The sequence below is a fragment of the Phyllobates terribilis genome, unplaced genomic scaffold (assembly GCF_046119375.1).
Source record: "Phyllobates terribilis strain yellow unplaced genomic scaffold, ASM4611937v1 Scaffold_1__5_contigs__length_1240528914, whole genome shotgun sequence".
Taxonomy (NCBI): Eukaryota; Metazoa; Chordata; class Amphibia; order Anura; family Dendrobatidae; genus Phyllobates; species Phyllobates terribilis.
Window position 1 is genome coordinate 798,589,199 of NW_027362761.1, and position 23,543 is coordinate 798,612,741.

Below are 23,543 nucleotides of genomic sequence, written 5' to 3' on the forward strand. Positions count from 1 at the left end.
TTTGTTGGTGGAAAGAAAAAAAAGTGTAAAAATGAAAAATCTCCTGGGAGTGAATGTGTAAAACGTCTTTTCCATTGTATTTGTTATAAAGTCTATTGTAAAAGAGGCTTTATCTACACTGTACATGCCTAGTACAGTGTTATTGATTGTTGACTATTGATTGTGTGACTATATCGAGTGAGTACTATATCAAGAACTACGAGTTTGATTACGTTTTTAGACTGGTTACAAAATAAAGCTGAGTAATCCCAGATGTTTTATACATGTACAGTTAGGTCCAGAAATATTTGGACAGTGACACAAGCTTTGGCATTTTAGCTGTTTGCCAAAATCATATTTAAGATACTGTTATATTATCAATATGGGCTTAAAGTGTAGACTTTCAGCTCTAATTTGAGGGCAGTCAAAACCTAATTGAAGTAGGGGTTTAGGAATTACAGTTCTTTAATATGTAGCTGCCTATTTTTAAAAGAGACCAAAAGTAATTGGACAATTATCTCATAAGCTCTTTAATGGTCTGCATGAGCTATCCCCTCATTACTCGGTCTGCATGAGCTATTCCCTCATTACTCCATCAAAAATTTAGCAGGTAAAAGGTCTGGAGCTAATTCCAGGGGTGGCATTTATATTTTGAAGCTATTGCTGTGAACCCACAACATGCAGTCAAAGGAGCTCTCAATGTAAGAGAACCTATCCATTATTATTCTGAAAAAAAAAGAAGAAAATATCCATCAGAGAGTAGAAATTTTATGATTGAGTAAATCAACAGTTTGGTACATTCTGAAAAACAAAAGAGCACACTTGTGAGTTTGGGAACTCAAAAAGGCCTGAATGTCAACGGAAGACAACAGTGGTGGATGATCGCAGAACCCTTTCCATGAAAAAGAAAAACTACTGCACAACATCCACCCAAGTGAAGAACACTCTCTGGGAAGTACAGTTAGGTCCAGAAATATTTGGACATGGACCAAATCTTCATGACTTGGGCTCTGCCTGCCACTATTTTATATTTAAAATTAAACAACTAATATGAAATTTAAGTGTAGACTTTCAGGTTTAATTAAACATTCAAAACAATAATCAACCTTAAAAATAGAAAGGCCAAATTAGACTTTGCCAAAAAAAAAACCATCTAAAGACGCCAGCCTAGTTCTGGAGAAACATTCTTTGGACAGATGATACTAAGATCAATATGTACCCGAATGATGGAAAGAAGAAAGTATGAAAAAGGTTCATGATCCAAAGCACACAAATCGTCTGTAAAACATGGTGGAGGCAGTGTGATGGCATGGGCATGCATAGCTTCCAATGGCACTGGGTCATTAGTGTTTATTGATGATGTGACTGAAGAAATAAGAAGTCAGATGAGTTATGAAGTGTACAGGGCTATACTTTCTGCTCAGATTCAACCAAATGCAGCAGGGTTGATTGGACAGCGCTTCACAGTACAGATGGACAATGACCTAAACATACTGCAAAAGCAATCCAGGAGTTTAAGGCAAAGAAGTGGAATATTCTGGCATGGCCGAGTCAATCACCAGATCTCAAACCCATTGAACATGTATTTCATATGCTTAAGACCCACAAACAAGCAACAAGTGAAGTCAGCTGCAGTAAGGTCTGGCAAAACAACACAAAGGAGGGAACCCAGCATTTGGTGATGTCCATGGCTTCCAGACTTCAGGCAGTCATTGCTTGCAAAGGATTCAAAAAAACATTTTATTTATGGTTAAGCTAATTTGTCTAATTACTTATGAGCACCTGAAATGAGGAGACTTTGTAAAAAAATGCTTGCAATTCCTAAACATTTTACAGAATAATTTTGTTAAACCCCATTAATTAAATCAGAAAGTCTACATGTCAATTACATCTCAGTTGTTTCATTTTAAATAAAAAATAGTGGAATGCAAATCACAAAGATTCGGTCACTGTCCAAATATTTCTCGACCTAACTAATTCAGTAGGACATATTTAAAACTTACATTTGCCTTTATTTAAAAGATCTAAAGTAATAATATGCATAAAAATACATATTAATCTAAAAAAAAACTATATATATAGTGCTCAGCAAAAATGAATACACCCCCTTTTAAAAGTACAATTTTAATCAGTTTCTCACTCAATGCAAAACAATTTCTAATATTTTTTACTAGACTGAGTTTCATGGAACATTTTTTAACTCATAACATGAAAGTTTAATAATATAATATAACTACCTTATTTTTTGGACTATAAGACGCACTTTTTTCCTCCAAAATTTTGGAGGAAAGTGGGGGGGCATCTTATAGTCCAAACTGTGCCCCGTACTCTATACCTATGGCTGTGGGTGGTGGGTGTGTGTGGGGAGCAGCAGCAGGGGATGAGCGAGGCACAGGAGGCAGCAGCCGCCTGCTGCAGCATAAGCTGTGCCCGCTGCTAAAGAAAATGAATATTCACAGCTCCCCATGCCCAAGGGCATGGAGAGTAATGAATATTCATCTTCCTTAATAGGTTGCACACTGTAGCCGCAGCGCGGCTCCTGCTGGCGTTCTGCAGTCTGTGTGCCCGCAATTAAAGACCATGAATATTCACTACAATCCACTCCCATGGGTTGTAGTGAATATTCATGCTCTTTAATAGCGAGCACACAGACTGCCGGCCACAGCAGGAGCCACGCTGCGGCTACAGTGTGCGCGCTGTTAAGGAGAGTGAATGGTCACTGCTCCCCACGCACACAGTTCTGGTGCAGGGAGAAGTGACTATTCCGGCACAGCATCTGACACTGTGTGAGGGCGCATGGCAGTAACTGTTAGAACCTTGCTCTTAGGTTTTTTCCTTTGCTGGTCACATGACCTTGTTGGCCTATTTAATCCTGCTCCGCCCTTCTGGCTTTGCTGGACCTCATTGTATAACTACTTTCTAGCTAGCCTGTGCTCTGTATCTAACTCTGTTAGTTTGCTTGGTCTACGGACCTCTATGTTCTATATATTTTGTTTGTTCGTCTGTCTGCTACTATTTCTGTTAGGAGGTGTCCTATTTTCCTCCCAGTCCTTAGTACTTGTAGGGATTCCTTCCCACATCTATAGGTCTCCGTACAGACTAGCTTAGGACTTTAGCAGGTCTGATCGCAGGATCAGGTCCCCTGTTACATCGTAGGGATAAAGCTGAGTTCTATCGTAGGGACAGATCTCCTCTCTTTCCTTAGCTCTGGTAGCAGAACATAACAGTAAGTCCAGCCTGCAAATTCTCTAAGGAAAGATTTTTCTGTTCCATCATGGTGTCGGTTCAGGATTTGGCTCATCGCCTGCAGGGACTCTCTCTGGAGGTGGCCGAGCTCCGTCAGCACGTGAGTAACTGTCCTGGAGCACATTTCTTGGAGCCTAAGGTATGTTTGCCGGATTTATTTTTTGGTGAACACCGAGAATTTTTTTCATTTAAAAATGCTTGCTTATTGTATTTTCGTTTGAGACCCAAGTCCTCTGGGGATGAATCCCAGCGCATAGGGTTCATAATGTCACTTTTGCGCAAAGAGCCTCAGGAGTGGGCCTTTTCTTTGCAACCTAGTGATACATGCTTCAGATCAGTGGATAGTTCTTTTTCTGCTTTGGGGCTATTATATGATGATCCTGACCGTGTCGCATCAGCTGAGACTGAGTTGAGACGTTTGAAACAGGGATCAGGTAATGTGGAAAAATATTGTACTCATTTCCGTCGTTGGTCTACTCAAACAGGGTGGAACGATTCTGCTCTGAAAAGTCTATTTCTTGCTGGGCTCAATGAAAGGGTTAAAGACCTGCTAATTGTTTATCCTACACCTGAAGATTTGCAACAGGCTATGCAATTAGCTATACGGGTGGATAGGAGACTGCGTGCAAGGGTTAATGAGAGCAAATCTTCTGCTATGTCAGTTTCTGGTTATGAGAATGTGTGTACTAACAGTGGTGAACCGATGGAGATTGGATCGGTGGCACCTCGCTCTCAAGAAAAAGATCGCAGATTTTTTGAAGGCTTGTGTTTCTATTGCGGAAAATCTGGTCATTTGATTAAAGGCTGTGAGCTTCGTATGAAGAAAGAAAAAAAAATGGTCAGTCATGCCCGTATTGCCTGTTTAAATTCCAAGGGTGTATTTTTAGCTGCTTCCACGATTGCTCAGGAAAAATTAATGGAATTTCGGGTGTTTGTTGATTGTGGGTCTACTCTGAATGTAATTGATGGGGGATTCTTGGAAAGACTCAATTTAAAACCCGAACCTTTATCATCCCCCATTGCTGTGGTTTCTGTGGATGGTTCCCCTTTGAAGAATATTACTCTCAAGGTCTGTGAATTTCCTCTCACTATTAATGGTGTTCACCATGAGAAATTGGATTTGGTAGTTTTGAATAACTTGCCTTCTCCAGTAATATTGGGATTGCCCTGGTTAAAATTTCACAATCCTGTACTGGATTGGTCTACCAGTGAAATTAAATCCTGGAGCCATAAATGTTATGACAAGTGTTGTAACGGGCGTATTGCAGCTTTGGATAGGGGAGAATTGCCTGTTCCTATTCAGGATTTTTGGAGAGTTTTTTCTGAGAAGGAATCGCAGGTTTTGCCTCCCCATAGAGACTATGATTGTTCTATTGAATTTGTCCCTGGAGCGACTCTTCCTAAAAGTCGTTTATTTAACCTTACTATTCCTGAGAGGAAGGCTTTGGAGGAATACATACAGACAAGTTTGGCCGCCGGTCACATTAGGCCCTCTAAGTCTCCTGTGGCGGTTGGATTTTTTTTTGGAAAAAAAGAGGACGGCGGTTTACGTCCTTGTCTGGATTTTCATGAGATTAACAAAATTACTGTACGCAATCCTTACCCACTGCCATTGATTCCTGATCTGTTTAACCAGTTAATGGGGGCCAAGTGGTTCTCTAAAATTGACCTTAAGGGGGCATACAATCTGTTGCGCATGAAGGAGGGTGACGAATGGAAGACTGCTTTTAACACTCCTGTGGGTCATTTTGAGAATCTGGTTATGCCTTTTGGTCTTACTAATGCTCCTGCATTTTTTCAGAATCTTATTAATGACATCCTTAGACCTTTGATCGGCAAAAATGTGGTTGTGTATTTGGATGACATTTTGATTTATTCGCCGGATCTGGAGTCTCATTGGCGGAGCGTACGTGAGGTATTACAGTTGTTAATGGACAATTCGCTTTTTGCTAAGCTGGAGAAATGTGAGTTCGCTGTACAGAGAATTAGTTTTTTGGGTTACATTATCTCCAGCGAAGGTTTTGAGATGGACCCGGTTAAAGTTCAAGCTGTGCAGGAATGGCCTAGGCCTATTGGTTTGAAATCGATACAGAGGTTTTTAGGTTTCGCCAATTATTACAGAAAATTCATAAAAAATTTTTCTAGTATTGTCAAACCTCTGACCGATCTCACCAGGAAAGGTGCTGATGCGGTTCAGTGGTCTTCTGAGGCCATTGAAGCTTTTGTGTATCTCAAGGAGAGGTTCACCTCTGCTCCCATCCTTATGCAGCCTGATGTGACTAAGCCGTTTTTGGTTGAGGTTGATGCTTCCTCTGTGGGGGTTGGCGCAGTATTGTCTCAGGATAACGGGGATGGATTACATCCCTGTGCCTTTTTTTCAAAAAAAATTTCGGAGACTGAACTGAATTACGATATTGGTAATCGGGAATTATTGGCTATTAAACTCGCATTTGAACACTGGCGCCACTTCTTGGAAGGTGCGGAATTTCCCGTTCAGGTTCTTACGGATCATAAAAATCTGATTTATCTTGATGCTGCCAAGCGCCTGAATGCCCGTCAGGCTAGGTGGGCACTGTTTTTCTCACGGTTTAATTTCTCCGTTACTTACATCCCTGGTACTAAGAATGTTAAGGCGGATGCCTTGTCTCGCAGTTTTTCTCCCATAGTCGGTGCTGAGAAAGAGGAGAACATTTTACAAGAAGGTGTTGTGATAGCTGCTTTGGACTCCGTTTTGGAAGATGAGATTCTTAAAGCACAGGAGAATGCCCCATCTAACACTCCTCATGGGAGGTTGTTTGTGCCTGGGACCTTTAGGAGAGATTTGTTTGTTGAGTGTCACGAATCTCGGTTGGCAGGTCATCCCGGAATCTCTGAGACCAAGAGACTGGTGGGTCGCAGTTTTTGGTGGCCTGGATGGCAGAAGGAAGTCATTAAGTGGGTGCGTCAATGTACTATATGTGCTAGATCTAAGTCCTCACATACTCCTGCTGCGGGGTTGCTTTGTCCTTTGGAGGTTCCCAGTGCTCCTTGGACACATTTGGCTATGGACTTTATAACTGACCTTCCCCCCTCTGAGGGTTTTACTGTCATCTGGGTGGTCGTGGACCGTTTTAGCAAGATGTGTCACTTGGTTCCCTTCGTCAAACTGCCCTGCGCTAAAACTCTCGCTAAGGCCTTTGTCAAGGAAATTGTCAGACTTCATGGTGTTCCTACTGACATTGTTTCTGATAGGGGTCCTCAGTTCGTGGCTCGTTTTTGGCGTGCCTTTTGTGACAGGTTGGGAGTTCATTTGTCGTTCTCGTCCGGATATCATCCTGAATCTAATGGCCAGACAGAAAGGAAAAACCAGGATGTTGAGCAGTTCTTGCGTTGTTTTGTGGCAGACAATCAAGAGGGGTGGTCTGAGTTTCTGCCACTTGCTGAATTTGCTCTGAACAATCATACATCTTCTTCTGCTGGTTGTTCGCCTTTTTTTTGTTGTTCTGGGAGACATCCGTCGTTTGGGTCGTTCTCCAAGTTGGGATCTGCCGTGCCTGAGGAGGAGAATTTTTCCGGTGATTTGGAGAGAGTTTGGACGGATGTGCGTGGTAATCTTCAGGAGGCCAACAGAAAATCTAAAGACTACTTTGATAGGAAACGACAGGAGGTTTTGTTCGCTGTTGGTGACATGGTTTGGTTGTCCTCTAGGAATCTGCGGTTGAGGATTCCTTCTAAGAAATTGGGTCCCAAGTTTGTAGGGCCCTTTAAGGTGCTTCAGGTTGTCAACCAATCTGCTGTTAGGTTGGAGGTTCCTACCTCCTGGAGAATTAATCCGGTATTTCATGTCTCTCTGTTAAAAAAAGCTGTTGTGTCGGATGGTGACGCCTCTGCCTCTGTTCCTCCGGTGGTGGAGGACGGGGAATATGAAATTTCTCGCATCCTTAACTCTAGACGGTATAGAGGTAGTTTGCAGTATCTTGTGGCCTGGAAAGGTTTCGGACCCGAGGATAACTCTTGGGTGAGGTCAGATGATGTTTCCGCGTCCAGACTTATCAGAGCGTTTCACAGGAGATTTCCTGATAAGCCTGGTCCTAGGGGATCCGGAGGATCCTCTTAGAAGGGGGGTACTGTTAGAACCTTGCTCTTAGGTTTTTTCCTTTGCTGGTCACATGACCTTGTTGGCCTATTTAATCCTGCTCCGCCCTTCTGGCTTTGCTGGACTTCATTGTATAACTACTTTCTAGCTAGCCTGTGCTCTGTATCTAACTCTGTTAGTTTGCTTGGTCTACGGACCTCTATGTTCTATATATTTTGTTTGTTCGTCTGTCTGCTACTATTTCTGTTAGGAGGTGTCCTATTTTCCTCCCAGTCCTTAGTACTTGTAGGGATTCCTTCCCCACATCTATAGGTCTCCGTACAGACTAGATTAGGACTTTAGCAGGTCTGATCGCAGGATCAGGTCCCCTGTTACATCGTAGGGATAAAGCTGAGTTCTATCGTAGGGACAGATCTCCTCTCTTTCCTTAGCTCTGGTAGCAGAACATAACAGTAACACCATGCACGGCTCACACAGTGAGTGTTGAAAGCAGAGCGGGACGCAGCGCTGGAGAAGAGAGGAGGTGAGTATAATTGTTTATTTTTATGTGTGCAGCATGATGGGGATCAGGGGGTGCCAAGCATACCAGGATGGGGATCAGGGGTGCCATGCATACCAGGATGAGGGTTCAGGGGGTGCCATGCATATCAGGATGGGGATCAGGGGAGCCATGCATACCAGGATGAGGGATAAGGGATGCCATACCTACCAGAAAGAGGGATGAAGGGTGCCATGCATACCAGGATGAGGGATGAGGGGTGCCATGCATACCAGGATGAGGGATCAGGGGTGCCATGCATACCAGGATGAGAGATAAGGGGTGCCATACATACCAGGAAGAGGGATGAAGGGTGCCATACATACCAGGAAGAGGGATGAAGGGTGCCATACATACCAGGAAGAGGGATGAGGGGTGCCATGCATACCAGGAAGAGGGATGAGGGGTACCATGCATATCAAGGTGAGGGGGCATGCATAACAGGATGAGGAGTGCCATGCATACCAGGATGAGGGGGGGCATGCATACTTGGATGAGGGGTGCCATACATACCAGGATGAGGGGTGCCATGCATACGAGGATGAGGGTTGCCATGCATACCAGGATGGGGATCAAGGGATGCCATACATACCAGGATGAGGGGGGCATGCATACTTGGATGAGGGGTGCCATGCACACCAGGATGAGGGGTGCCATACATACCAGGATGAGCGGTGCCATGCATACCAGGATGAGCGGTGCCATGCATACCAGGATGGGGGATTGGGGTGCCATACATACCAGGATGGGGGATTGGGGTGCCATGTATACCAGGATGGGGATGAGGGGTGCCATGCATATCAGGATGTGGATGAGGGGTGCCATGCATATCAGGATGGGGATGGGGGCCACATATAACACCAGGATGGGGGATTGGGGTGCCATGCATACCAGGATGGGGATCAGGGGTGCCATGCATTCCAGGATGAGGGATAAGGTGTGCCATACATACCAGGAAGAGGGATGAAGGGTGCCATGCATACCAGGATGAGGGATGAGGGGTGCCATGCATATCAGGATGGGGATCAGGGGTGCCATGCATACCAGGATGGGGGATAAGAGGTGCCATACATACCAGGAAGAGGGATGAAGGGTGCCATACATACCAGGAAGAGGGATGAAGGGTGCCATACATACCAGGATGAGGGATGAAGGGTACCATGCATACCAGGAAGAGGGATGAGGGGTGCCATGCATACCAGGAAGAGGGATGAGGGGTGCCATGCATATCAAGGTGAGGGGGGGCATGCATAACAGGATGAGGAGTGCCATGCATACCAGGATGAGGGGGGCATGCATACTTGGATGAGGGGTCCCATGCATGCAAGTATGAGGGGTGCCATGCATACCAGGATGAGGGGTGCCATGCATACCAGGATGGGAATCAAGGGATGCCATACATACCAGGATGAGGGGGGCATGCATACTTGGATGAGGGGTGCCATGCACACCAGGATGAGGGGTGCCATGCATACCAGGTTGGGGGGATTGGGGTGCCATGCATACCAGGATGGGGGATTGGGGTGCTATGCATACCAGGATGGGGATGAGAGGTGCCATGTATATCAGGATGGGGATGAGGGGTGCCATGCATTTCAGGATGAGGATGGGGGCCACATATAACAGGAAGGAGGGGGCCGTATATACCAGGATGGGGGATATTAACATAATTGGGGATATTACCCCTATAACAGTGTGAGCAGCAGAGCATCATGACCACATTTTTTGCTTAAATTTTTTTTTCCTATTTTCCTCCTCTAAAACATAGGTGTGTCTTATGGTTCGGTGAGTCTTATAGTCCGAAAAATACGGTATATAGTTATATCATTTTCATTGCAAAATCTTCAGTTTTACTCAAACTAGTTGATGCAAACACGAATACATCCCACTTACAGTGCTCAGCATCATAGAGTATACCCCTTTTGAAAAGTAAGATTTTAATCAATATCTCACTGAATAATACAAAAACAATTTCCAAAACTCTAACAGGACTGAGTTTCATAGAACATTTTTTAACCCCTAACATGAAAGTAATGTTAATCATATAACATATATATATTTATATACAATATATATAAATACACACTATATATATGTATATACAGTTGAAACCAGAAGTTTACATACACTATATAAAAAGTCACATTATGCATGTTTTTCTCAATATCTGACATGAAACCAGAATAAACTTTTCACGTTTTAGGCCAATTAGGGTTACCATAATTTTTAATATTTGCTAAATGCCAGAATAATGAGAGAGAGAGAGAATGTTTTAAGGCATTTTTATTACTTACTGCAAAGTCAAAAGTTTACATACACTAAGATTACTATGCCTTTAAACAATTCTAGACTGGCCATATGATGATGTCATGTGTTTGGAAGCTTCTGTTTTTTTTTAAACATCTGAGTTAATTACAGACACGCCTGTGGATGTATTTTAATGCACACTTGAAACACACTGCTTCAGGAAGATATCAGGAAGAGAATTGTGGACTTGCACAAGTCGGCCTCATCCTTGGGTACAATTTAAAGATACATGAGGGTGCCTCCTACATCTGTACAAACAAGATGGGAATGTCCAGCCATCATACCAATCAGGGAGGAGAGGGGTTCTTTGTCCCAGAAATGAACGTGCTTTGGTCCGACATGTGCATATCAACCAAAGGACAAAAGCAAAAGACCTTGTGAGATGATGGCGGAAGCTGGTAAAATTATGTCAATATCCACAGTGAAATGAGTACTGTATCAACATGGCCTGAAAGACCACTCTGCAAGGAAGAAACCATTACTCCAAAAGAAACATAAAAAAGCCAGATAAATGTTTGCAAATGCACACAGGAACAAAGACCTTAATTTTTGGAGACATGTGGTCTGATGAAACTAAAATTTAACTTTTTGGGCATAATGACCATCGTTACGTTTGGAGGAAAAAGGGAGAAGCTTGGAAGCCTAAGAACACCATTCCAACTGTGAAACACGGGGGTGGCAGCATTGTGCTGTGGGGTTGTTTTGCTGCAGGAGGGACTGGTGCACTTCACAAAATAGATGGCATCATGAGAAAAGAAGATTATGTGGCAATACTGAAGCAACATCTCAAGACATCAGCCAGGAAGTTAAAGCTTAGGCGGAAATGGGTCTTCCAAATGGACAATGACCCGAAGCATACTGCAAAATGGTAACAAAGTGGCTTAAGGATAATAAAGTCAATGTTTTGGAGTGGCCATCACAAAGCCCTGATCTCAATCTTATTGAAAATTTATGGGCAAAGCTGAAAAGGCAGGTGCGAGCAAGGCGACCTACACACCTGGATCAGTTACACCAGTTTTGTCAGGAGGAATGGGCCCAAATTCCGACCAACTATTGTGAGAAACTTGTGGAAGGCTATCCCAATCGTTTGACCCAAGTCATTCAGTTTAAGGGCAATGATACCAAATACTAATGAAATATATGTAAACTTTTGACTTTGCATTAAGTAATAAAAATGCCTTAAAACATTCTCTCTCTCATTATTCTGGCATTTGGCAAATATTAAAAATTATGGTAATCCTAATTGACCTAAACCGTGAAAGGTTTATGCTAAGTTCATGTCAGATATTGAGAAAAATATGCATATGTGTCTTTTTATATAGTGTATGTAAACTTCTGGTTTTAACTGTATATCCACAAGATAAACTTTCTTTACAGTGTCTAAACAATACAGCAATTGTCATTGATGTACGATAAGTAAATAATAATACCCCCATATAATATCCACTTAATAATTTCATATTTTCTAACAATCCTGATTCCAATACTAAATATTATGTACACACCTACACTGTCATTCAAAGCTAAAATAAAAATGTCATTGGGTGTTCAAATAATACTGCTATACAACCTTAAAATAATACAGTATCTATACAAAACACTGACATATACTCAGGAAAATGCTTGGCCCTCAGTTTGAATAAATGTTTTTTCTAAATACTGGACTTGATAATGTCGGAGTATTTTTTCTAATTTCTCTCAGATTGCTCCTCAGGAGACCTTCTAGAAAATGGGGACCCTTGGCAAATGCCACCTGCTAAAACCACCTGCAAGTCATGGGCAATAAAACAGAGTTATGGGAAAACTATTTTTACTGGTGTGATCTTTTAATCAATGCTAAGTGGTTGCTTTATTTGATGTTCTACATAAGAACTTTTAATAAACGTATCATCTAATTTTGCTCTTCTCCTAGCACAAGGAAAAAAACACCATTCAGCTTTTAAAGCAAATCTAATCATTCATGATTTGGTCAGTTAAGTTGCAATATGGACATATAATGGTAATTATGGATACAAAAATGATTAAACTGTCAAGCTTTGAAAGTCATAGAGAATATACTTGTATGTAGAAAGTTCAGTGTAGTAGAAGAAGTAAAGGACAATGAAGGACATGTTGTTTACTTCTACAGATCAATTTCAAAGTGGAAGCAGTTGACCGCAATGGTGCGTAGGCAGAGAAGGGCTGACATGGGGATATTTGAAAAATAGACTGTGCAAGCGATAATATTTTCCAAAGTATTACAAGAAAAAGACATACACAACAATCACAATATTGTAACTCACTTACGTTATGCCTCAATAATATTGAAAAACAAAAGGTTAAAGATTAACGAAACTTCTTTCATTTTTTTTTAGAATTTTGTCAACCTGAGAAAGTTATGAAATCTTGCCAGTCACTTTGTTAGGAGTTTATTCTTCATTCCTGTAAAAAAAATGCATGTAGGTGACTTCCAGACCCCTGCTTTTCCACATTCTATTTGCCTGCCTTCAACTGCATTGTTATCAGACCATATTCATTTGGAGTACAGATAATGGCAGTGAAAGAGTCTGAACTTGTCTCTTCCTCTGAGAGTTGTGTTTATCAAAACAATCTCTTTCCCCAATGTTAGTGAGATACAGATGCTGAGCTGACTTTTTCACTGCCATCATCTGAATGCCAAATGATATCAATGCAGCTAAAGGCTGGCACATAGACTGGAAATCTTGGGTTTGGAAGCCACCTACATGCTTTTTGCAAACTTCAGAACTTTTCATACTATAGAAAATTATTCATAAAAAATAAAGTTTAATGACTTTAAATTTTGCAGGAACATGAGAAAAATGTAGAAAAAAAAATAATGGCATGTTTGTATCTCAAATATTCTTCTTGTCCAACCTTGGTCATGTAATGAGACACCTAAATATCCCCTTCAGTTGAAGATCACCATTACCTAGAATCCTTAAAGTTTACAATCAAAAGTGAATTTCCCCACACAGGTGGAACTCTCAGGAGCTATAGTATCTTATGCTGTATATTGTTCACTTTTTTTGCCTGAAATAACAATACCTTAGGAACCATGTGTTATATTTCACTGACAGTCTTCTAACAAGCAGTGGCAGAAGAAATGCCAGCAGATGGTAAGTGAACTGTTGGTAAGTTTAAGTCAGGAGTGGGAACTTCTCATTTTGTAGCTAACAGATGGAAGGTCATGTCAAATCCAGAACGCTAGGCTGGAAAGAAGAAGACTGACTCATTAAGGTAATACAGGGGTCCCAGTGTTAGGCTATGTGCCCACGATGCAGAAATGAAGCAGAAAATTTCTGCAGCATTTCTTTTCTGCATCTCCCTGGCAGAAAAAACGAATGCAGATTGTGCATGAGTTTCTCCTGCAGAATACATGCGGAATACATGCGGATTCACATGCGGATTCACATGCGTTTCCGCATACAGATTGACAAGCACTTTCCAGGCGATAGCATCACTTGGAAAGTGCTTGACAACTAGGTCACACTATATAAATCCATGCAAACAGCATGGATTTATATAGTGTGACCGTAAAACAATGCTTAAAATAAAGCTATACTCACCCCCGAGGCCCCGGCGTGGCTGCAGCGCTCGTTCCTGTCTGGTTCCCGGCTGCCGGCATATCGCGAGACAGAGCGGTGAAGGGCCTGCGGTCACATGACTGTGACGTCACCGCAGGTCCTCAAGCGATGCCGGCATTCAGAGACAAGCCGCCGGACAGGTGAGTATAAACTTTATTTTTTATTTTATTCTTTTTTCTACAGGTACAATTGTACCCAGGTCTGGATGAGAGTCTTCTCTCCTCCAGAACTGGGTACCATCCGCACATAGAGACGCATAGAATCCACTTGTACAAATGTACAGACGCGTTCTATGCGTCTCAATGCAAGTCAATGGCGGCGTTTCCGCTGCGCTTCCGCAAAATTAATGAACATGCTGCGGATTTATGAGCGCTGCAGAAACGCTGCGGAAAAATGCGCAGCATGTGCATTGACATTGCGGAATGCCATTGGGGACCATGGGGTGCGGATTACCATGCGTTTTTGAAGTGTTTCCGCTGCTGAAATTCCGCAGCATAAACGCATGAAAAACGCATCGTGTGCATGCAGCCTTAGTGGGCATGGTACATACGCCTAGATGACACACAGATTCCTCTACACCCATGCTCTCTGCATGATAAATTACTCATAGAGGGATGTTTAATTGAGTACTTTGCTTAGCAACAAGCAAAGCTGAAACAGGTGTGCTGACCCATCTTGTCATACAATATCTGGAACCACTTTATTTCTTTCAAAAACAGGATAGACCTGACTTGTGAGACAATCCAGGAAACCGTAAAGTCTAATGTGAAGTAAAACCTGAACTTTGTTTTACACTTTTTCTAAAAAAACAAAACAGCTTAAAGGGGTGGTCCGAAACAAACATTTATTTTTATACTAAATGCCTATCTATTTATTAATGTCATAATCTAATCTCTTTTCTAATATACTTTAATTAAAAAGTCCTTATCGTTCTCTCACAACGCTAACTGCTTTATTTTTCTTACCTTCTTCCTGTTAAATGATGCTTTATTTGAGAACCCCAGTGCATGCTGGGATACTCAAACAAGACGTCATCAGGGGGCAGAGGATGCAGCGGGGGTCACTGCAGCAGCCTCTGCCCCCTCCCTGAAATGAAGCATCATCAGTGATGTTCGTTTCAGGGCCTGGGCTAGTCTCTGCACTAATGAGACTATCCTCAGAGTTCTTAATTTCGACTTATGCTCAGAATGAGCCCTCTTCTTACTGTGCACTATTCTTCTCAGTGCACAGGACAGCATGCTAACTCACTGGCTCTTATGTGGTGTCAATTTCGGGGGTGGCACTGATCCACTGCTCTGGGTGCTCGCCTTCCAACACGCACTGACAGTGTAATCTCTTGCCAGCTCGTCCCTTCTCATCAGAACTGGTGAGGGAGTGCACTCTCACTGTGCACTGAGAAAAGAACCAACACATGCACAGGGACTAGCCCAGTCTCTGAAACAGATGTCACTGACGATGCTTCATTTCAGGATGGGGGCAGAGGCAGTGACAGTAGCCGCAGCGTCTGTTCCCTGAAGACGACTCGTTTGAGTATCCCAGCATGCACTGGGGGCTCTTAAATGAAGTATCATCAAACAGGAAGTTGGAATAAAATAAACAAAGCAGTTAGCGTAGTGAGGGAACAGTAAGGAATTTTTAATTGATGTATATTATAAAAGAGATTACATTATGAAATGAAATAGGCAGACATCTAGGATTAAAATAAATGTTCGTTTCGGACCACCCCTTTAAATTGGTCACAAGGCAATTGGCTAAGAGTAAAAAAAACAATTATAATACATTATATAGAAATCTTTTGTCCTTATCAGCTTTCACTAGTTCTGTAGTCAGCATGGTTGGAAAACACTAGTCTGGGCTACTCTAATTTTGCTGATCCCATGAAACAGATACATATTGCCTGAGCCAATTTGACTCAGAAGAGAAAAATAAATCGTATGACCCAACAGTAGAAAGAAAAATCAAAGTGACATTCTAAGCCGCTTCACAGATACACTTGCAGCAAAAACAACATTTTGTCTGGATATTAAAACTTTTTCCACACATCAAGAAAAGGTAACGTATTGCCTTAACAGGTGACTCTTAAACACCGACCAGCTGTTATACTGTATTTCTGTACCAATCCGTAATTTCTGCCCCTTAGATTGCCCATCGACATAACAATAATTGTTGCCAATCAGAACGAGTTTACGGTTGGTAATGATAATTGTTACGTTTATGGTACTAAAAAGGATTGGATCAAACCCAAAGAAATCTGCTCCAATTCTAATATATAACATTTGTGTTTCAAAGGCCATTATTGGTGAGTGTCACAATTGTGAAAAGTACACAGTACAGTTTTCCTTTGAAAAGTTATTGGTATCCTCGAGAAGAATGCTTGTCGCATTTTGTTTTTTACAAATAATGTTTATAGATATAGAGAGAAATACAGAACTTTAGAACGCATAAAATCTTGCAGTTTAGGGACTCATTCAGACGTCAGTGATTTTTCTTGTACACAAAAAATGATCCGACTTTCATCAGCCTTTTTGATCAGAGTGTTATCAGAATTCGGTCAGTGTTTTACTATCAGAGTTTGGTCAGAGTTTTAGCACTTTTTCTCAAATGGGAAAAAAAGTTTCTTCAGCTTTTCCTATCAGACAGTCTGCATATAAATAGCATCTGCATTTTTACAGTCTCCTCATAGAAGCTTCTAGAGAAAAAAACACGGCAAAATTGCACAGTTCAGCATCATTTTTAAGTGCACAGTGGTCTGGAGCTTTCATGAAATCTCATCCACTTTGCTTGGACACTTAAATGCAGAAGATTTTCTGCACAAAAGAAAACACAGCAGTAAAAATGCAGTATTCACGCTATATGGGAACATGGCCTTCACCTGGTTGTCTTTGGGGGACGCCCAACAGAGTGAACTATAATGATGCTAATTAACTAATTCAGGACTGGGTCATTTTTCCCTGGCACATTTCTACTTTTTTTTCAAACCTGCAGTTTAAAGAGCTGTAAAAAAATTCTCACTTGGATATACAAATAATTTTGCACCTTTTTTACGTGATACGTTGGGCCTAATTTTTAATATTTTCATTTTTTCTTTTCAGATACCAAAAATAAAGAAAATATGTGTCTGTTTTTCACATTTCTTTTCTTTATTTTTCCTTTTTATAACCACAAAGGACCACTAAAATAAATCTGAAATTCTCTTCCCCTTTCTGTAACAATTATTTTTTTATAATAGACACGTTTTTTTTTATGGCGGGTTAAAGGCAAGTAGTAAAAGTGATTTGCATAGGCAGCAGCTTTTTATTTATTTACTGTTTTCATGCTTTTTATTTATGTTTAATTCAATTCACACACTATCCACCCTAAAAGATCAAAAAATATCTTTGGTGAGGCATTTCAACATTTAAATGTTTCTTTTATTATTTGATTTACCCTATAACTGGGTCTGGTATATTAGCCCCAGTTACATGGGAAATTCAGCCTCCTGCCTGATTTGCAGAGGTGATCAGGGTCTTTTAGGACCCAACAGCTCTTGCGCTCTCTCTACATCCAGCAATCACATGATCACTGGGTCTGGAAAAGGAAGTACTAACTATATTGCATACACAGGGCTTGTTCAGCATTGTGTGTACAGCAATCAGGAAGGCAGAGACGGTAATAAATCTTCTCTGCTTTCTCAATGAGGAGTCCTGCTGTTTCTGACAGCTGGTTCCTCAGTCCTGCATCTGGAGGACTTTGTGTTTTAAAACATAACTGCAAAGAAGAATGCAGACAGCCCAAACGTTTAAAGTCTGGTCCGCAAGTAGTTAACTTGATTCCTTCAAATGCACTGCCTGCATATTATTACTCATTACTTAGAAGTGGCAATGTCTGTTTATGGAATCAGCTAAAGATGGTCAAAAGACGAGCTTAAATGCTCCCATATAAATAAGACAAAGGTGGACTGACAAATTATCGCTCGCCAGTAGGACGAATTGTTGTTTATCAGCAATAAAAAAAACATCTAGGCCCATGTTGCCCATGTTAGATTTTTTTCAGACAATGATGCAGCCAAAGCTTATCATTAGCTGAAGAAATCCAACATGTCCGATTAGTGTTGTGGACAGTAAAGGTCATTCATTGGTCTCGCATCTGTCCAAATGAACAACCATTAATTTCACCAAGTCAGTCAACAATTGAAGGGGTATTCCCATCTCTAAAGTCCTATCCCAATATGTAGTAGGTGTAATAATAATAATATTAGCAAATACCTCCAATTAGAAATGTAGTATAGTTTTTCTGATTCGCTACGACTCTTTCCTCATGTGCAGGCATTGCAGGACCTTATGTATCCATGGTTACGACTACTAGCAACTAGCTAACTAACTGTAACTGTTTCAGTGGTCGTAACCATAGATACCTAAGGTCCTGCAATGCCTGCACATGAGGAAGGAGACATAGTGAATCAGAAAAACTATACTACATTTCTTTTTGGAGGTATTTGCTAATATTATTATTATATCTACTACATATTGGGATATGATCTTGGAGATGGGAATACCCCTTTAATTGTTACAATCAAAATCAGCCATTAGGTCGACTTTTATCCTTTGAGTATAGGGGTCTTAAAGAGTCACCGGCAGGTGATGAGTCACTGCTGCATTAGAGGATATAAGGATTATAGAAGCATTTGAAAAAAATAATACAATCTCAGACTCTACTTTTCAGCTAAAAACAATTTGCACACAAACATTAAAATAGCTTAATTTTATTTTTTTTATCTGAATTTTAGAACTGCATCTTATTTGGACAAGTTATTTATTGAGATACTAATTAGAAAACCATTAATGTGTGGAGAGTATAATTACTTGATTAGGAAGTACAGTACTTTTCGGACTATAAGACGCACTTTTTCCTCCAAAATTTTGGAGGAAAGTGGTCCGAACATATGTACTGTGGCTGTGTGTGGTGGGGGGATGGGGGAGAGCGGCAGCGGTGGAGGAGCGGGGCACAGGAGGCTGCAGCCTACGCTGTGCCTGCTGCTAAAGAAAATGAATATTCCCTGCTCCCCATGCCCATTTTTCTTAATAGCGCGCACACTTTAGCCTCAGCGTGGCTACTGCTGCGGCCGGCGGTCAGTGTGCCCACTCCCATGGGTTGTAGTGAAAATTCATGGTCTTTAATAGCGGGCACACAGACCGCAGAGTGGCAGCAGGAGCCGCGCTGCGGCTACAGTGTGCGCGTTATTGAAGAGAGTGAATGGTCACTGCTCCCCACGCACAGAGTTCCAGCGTGGGGAGCAGTGACTATTCCAGCACAGCACTTCACTGTGTGAGGGCGCATTGCATGGACGCCATGTGCACCCTGCTATGTGTGGCTCACACAGTGAGAGCGTCGGCAGCAGAGCAGGACGCAGCGCTGGAGGAGAGAGGAGGTGAGTATGATTGTTTATTTTTTTTGTGGGCAGCGTGATGGGGATCAAGGGGTGCCATGCATACCAGGAAGAGGGGTGCCATGCATAATAGGATCAAGGGGTGCCATGCATACCAGGATGGGGGAATCAAGGGGTGCCATGCATACCAGGATGGGGGAATCAAGGGGTGCCATGCATACCAGGATGGGGGAATCAAGGGGTGCCATGCATACCAGGATGGGGGAATCAAGGGGTGCCATGCATACCAGGATGGGTGAATCAAGGGGTGCCATGCATACCAGGATGGGGGAACCAAGGGGTGCCATGCATAACAGGATGGGGGATCAAGATGTGCCATGCATACCAGGATCAAGGGGTGCCAAGCATACCAGGATCAAGGGGTGACATGTATACCAGAATCAAGGGGTCCCATGCTTACCAGGATGGGGGATCAAGGGGTGCCATGCATACCAGGATGGGGGAACCAAGGGGTGCCATGCATACCAGGATGGGGGATCAAGGGGTGCCATGCATACCAGGATGGGGGAATCAAGGGGTGCCATGCATACCAGGATGGGGGAATCAAGGGGTGCCATGCATACCAGGATGGGGGAATCAAGGGGTGTCATGCATACCAGGATGGGTGAATCAAGGGGTGCCATGCATACGAGGATGGGGGAACCAAGGGGTGCCATGCATAACAGGATGGGGGATCAAGATGTGCAATGCATACCAGGATCAAGGGGTGCCATGCATACCAGGATCAAGGGGTGCCAAGCATACCAGGATCAAGGGGTGCCATGCATACCAGGATCAAGAGGTGCCATGCATAAAAGGATGGGGGATCAAGGGGTGCCATGCATACCAGGATGGGGGATCAAGGGGTGCCATGCATACCAGGATCAAGGGGTGCCATGCATACCAGGATCAAGGGGTGCCAAGCATACCAGGATCAAGGGGTGCCATGCATACCAGAATAAAGGGGTCTCATGCTTACCAGGATGGGGGATCAAGAGGTGCCATGTATACCAGGATGGGGGACCAAGGGGTGCCATGCATGCCAGGATGGGGGATCAAGGGGTGCCATGCATGCCAGGATGGGGGATCAAGGGGTGCCACGTATACAAGGATGGGGATGAGGGCCACGTATACCAGGACAGGGATGAGGGCCACGTATACCAGGAAGGAGGAGCCATACATACCAGGATGGAGGATATTAACAGAATTGGGGGACATTACTCCAATACCAGTGTCAGCAGCAGACCCCCTCCTCCATAACAGTGCATCATGACCACATTTTTTGCTTACATTTTTTTTTCTATTTTCCTCCTCTAAAACCTTGGTGCGTCTTATGGTCCAGTGCGTCTTATAGTCCGAAAAATACGGTACAAACAGTACAGACCAAAAGTTTGGACACACTTTCTCATTTAAAGATTTTTCTGTATTTTCATGACTATGACAATTGTACATTCACACTGAAGGCATCAAAACTATGAATTAACACATGTGGAATTATATACTTCAAAAAAGTGTGAAACAACTGAAAATATGTCTTATATTCTAGGTTCTTCAAAGAAGCCACCTTTTGCTTTGATGACTGCTTTGCACACTCTTGGCATTCTCTTGATGAGCTTCAAGAGGTAGTCACCGGAAATGGTTTTCACTTCACAGGTGTGCCCTGTCAGGTTTAATAAGTGGGATTTCTTGCCTTATAAATGGGGTTGGGACCATCAGTTGTGTTGTGCAGCAGTGTGGTGGATACACAGCTGATAGTCCTACTGAATAGACTGTTAGAATTTGTATTATGGCAAGAAAAAAGCAGCTAAGTAAAGAAAAACGAGTGGCCATCATTACTTTAAGAAATGAAGGTCAGTCAGTTCGAAAAATTGGGAAAACTTTGAAAGTGTCCCCAAGTGCAGTTGCAAAAGCCATCAAGCGCTACAAAGAAACTGGCTCACATGAGGACCGCCCCAGGAAAGGAAGACCGAGAGTCACCTCTGCTTCTGAGGATAAGTTTATCCGAGTCACCAGCCTCAGAAATCGTAGGTTAACAGCAGCTCAGATTAGAGACCAGGTCAATGCCACACAGAGTTCTAGCAGCAAACACATCTCTACAACAACTGTTAAGAGACTTTGTGCAGCAGGCCTTCATGGTAAAATAGCTGCTAGAAAAGCACTGCTAAGGACAGGCTACAAGCAGAAGAGACTTGTTTGGGCTAAAGAACAGAAGGAATGGACATTAGACCAGTGGAAATCTGTGCTTTGGTCTGATGAGTCCAAATTTGAGAACTTTGGTTCCAACCACCATGTCTTTGTGCGACACAGAAAAGGTGAACGGATGGACTCTACATGGCTGGTTCCCACCGTGAAGCATGGAGGAGGAGGTGTGATGGTGTGGGGGTGCTTTGCTGGTGACACTGTTGGGGATTTATTCAAAATTGAAGGCATACTGAACCAGCATGGCTACTAGTGTTGAGCCACCCCCGTAGTGTTCGAGTTCGGTTCGGTTCGTCGAACACCCGTGTGTTCGCCGAACTGTTCGTCGAACTGTTCGTCGAACACCTTCGAACACCGTTAAAACCCATTGCAGGCAAACAAAAACACATAGAAACACATAGAAAACACCTTCAAAGGTGTCCAAAAGCTGACAAACTGCTCAGAAGACACAACTAACACATGGAAAAGTGACAAGTACATATAGTCATGCGAAAAGAAAAGAGGCGGAGGAGTAAAAGGAGGGGGAGACACAGATATAGGCATGTCATGCCCTTCTAAAATCCAAAAAGTGAGAAGCCGACACGTTCAGTCCGCTCCTGCCCGTGCCATCTCCGCGTCGCCGGGTTTGTGCCAGAGCCGCAGTGAACCCTGACGGCCAGCCCCCCTCTCCCAATACTGGTGCCTGTCCGCTGGTGGGTCGAGCGAGCCCCCCTGTGGTGGAGGCAGCTCTAAGCTTTTTAATTTAAATTGTCTCTCTAATTTGAATGAATACACTTTAAATCCATTTACAAGGATCTATTGGAGGGCAAGTCTCATGCCAGCAGCCGCGTAATTCCAGCTCCAGTAGCGTCCACTAAAGCTGCTGCAGTTAAAAAGCTTTTATAAGGATCGAGCTCGGCTGTCCACCGCAAGGCATCCTACTGCCAGTCCCAGCCCCTATGCCTTGGGGTGCCTCCTGATGCTCTTCACTGAGTATCCCGTGGTCCCGAAGCATTTCCTTTGAAAAAATTAAGTGTCCAAACTACAGGTGGTGTAGCTTGCTTAACAGCCGGGATAATCCGCTGACTAGCAGACACTGCTACTAGGCACAAAGTATTTCCTGGGCTAGATGCAGTTAAAAATTTGTAAAGGTGGCTGGGACCCTAGGAGGCAGCGATCATGCTATTATAGAATTTTGGATAACTAGAGGAGGAAGACATGTGAAGACTCAAACTTCAAGGTTAGATTTTAGAAAGGCAGATTTTAAGAGACTCAGAAAGAGAATAGGAGGGATCCAATGGCTGGATGTCCTTAAGGACAAAAATGTCCAGGAAGGATGGGAAATTTTTAAAAATGAGATTCTCAAAGCACAATCGTTAACAATCCCGAAAAGTAGGAAGAATGGGAAGCATTTAAGGAAACCAGGATGGATGAACACAGAACTTAAACACATGCTAAAAAGAAAGAAAGAAATGTTTATTAAATGGAAAGAGGGAGGCATATCTAAAGAAGATTATAATGCAGTCTGCAGATCCTGTAGGGCACGTATCAGGTTAGCTAAAGCTGACAATGAATTAAGGCTTGCAAGAGATGTCAAAAGCAATAAAAAAGGATTTTGGGGGTATGTCAAAAGTAAAAGAAAAGTCAAAGATGCTATAGGATTTTTACAGGATGAAAATGGAGAAATGGTAAGAGAGGATGTTGAGAAGGCCGAACTTTTTAATTCCTATTTTGCATCTGTTTTCTCTCAGAAAGAAAATGTAACATCAACTGATCTTCACTGTCCTTTTAAAGGAATAGAGGAATCCAAGTTATCTGTAAACAGAAAGATTGTGAGGGAATATTTAGCTAACATAAATGAGTTCAAGTCTCCAGGTCCAGATGAATTACACCCCAGAGTACTGAAGGAGATCGTAGAAGAAATTTTAGAACCACTCTCCATAATCTTTGAAAATTCTTGGAGAACAGGAGAAGTCCCAGAAGACTGGTGAAGAGCAAATGTTGTTCCTATCTTCAAAAAGGGGAAGAAGGTGGACCCAGGGAACTATAGGCCGGTGAGTCTGACTTCTATGCCAGGAAAGATCTTTGAACAAATTATTAAACAACATGTATGTAAGTACATGGATAAGAATGAAGTGATTAACCAGAGTCAGCATGGGTTTGTAACTAACAAGTCATATCAGACTAACTTAATTTCCTTCTATGACAGAATCACTGACTGGGTGGATCAGG

At 42.5% G+C, this 23,543-nt stretch overlaps 1 protein-coding gene across 1 annotated transcript in view; it reads right to left on the reverse strand.

The window, feature by feature from the left end:
• The window catches only part of DNAH6 (dynein axonemal heavy chain 6), a 493,878-nt gene that overhangs the window by 72,111 nt on the left and 398,224 nt on the right, over window positions 1-23,543 (reverse strand). The window lies entirely within an intron of this gene.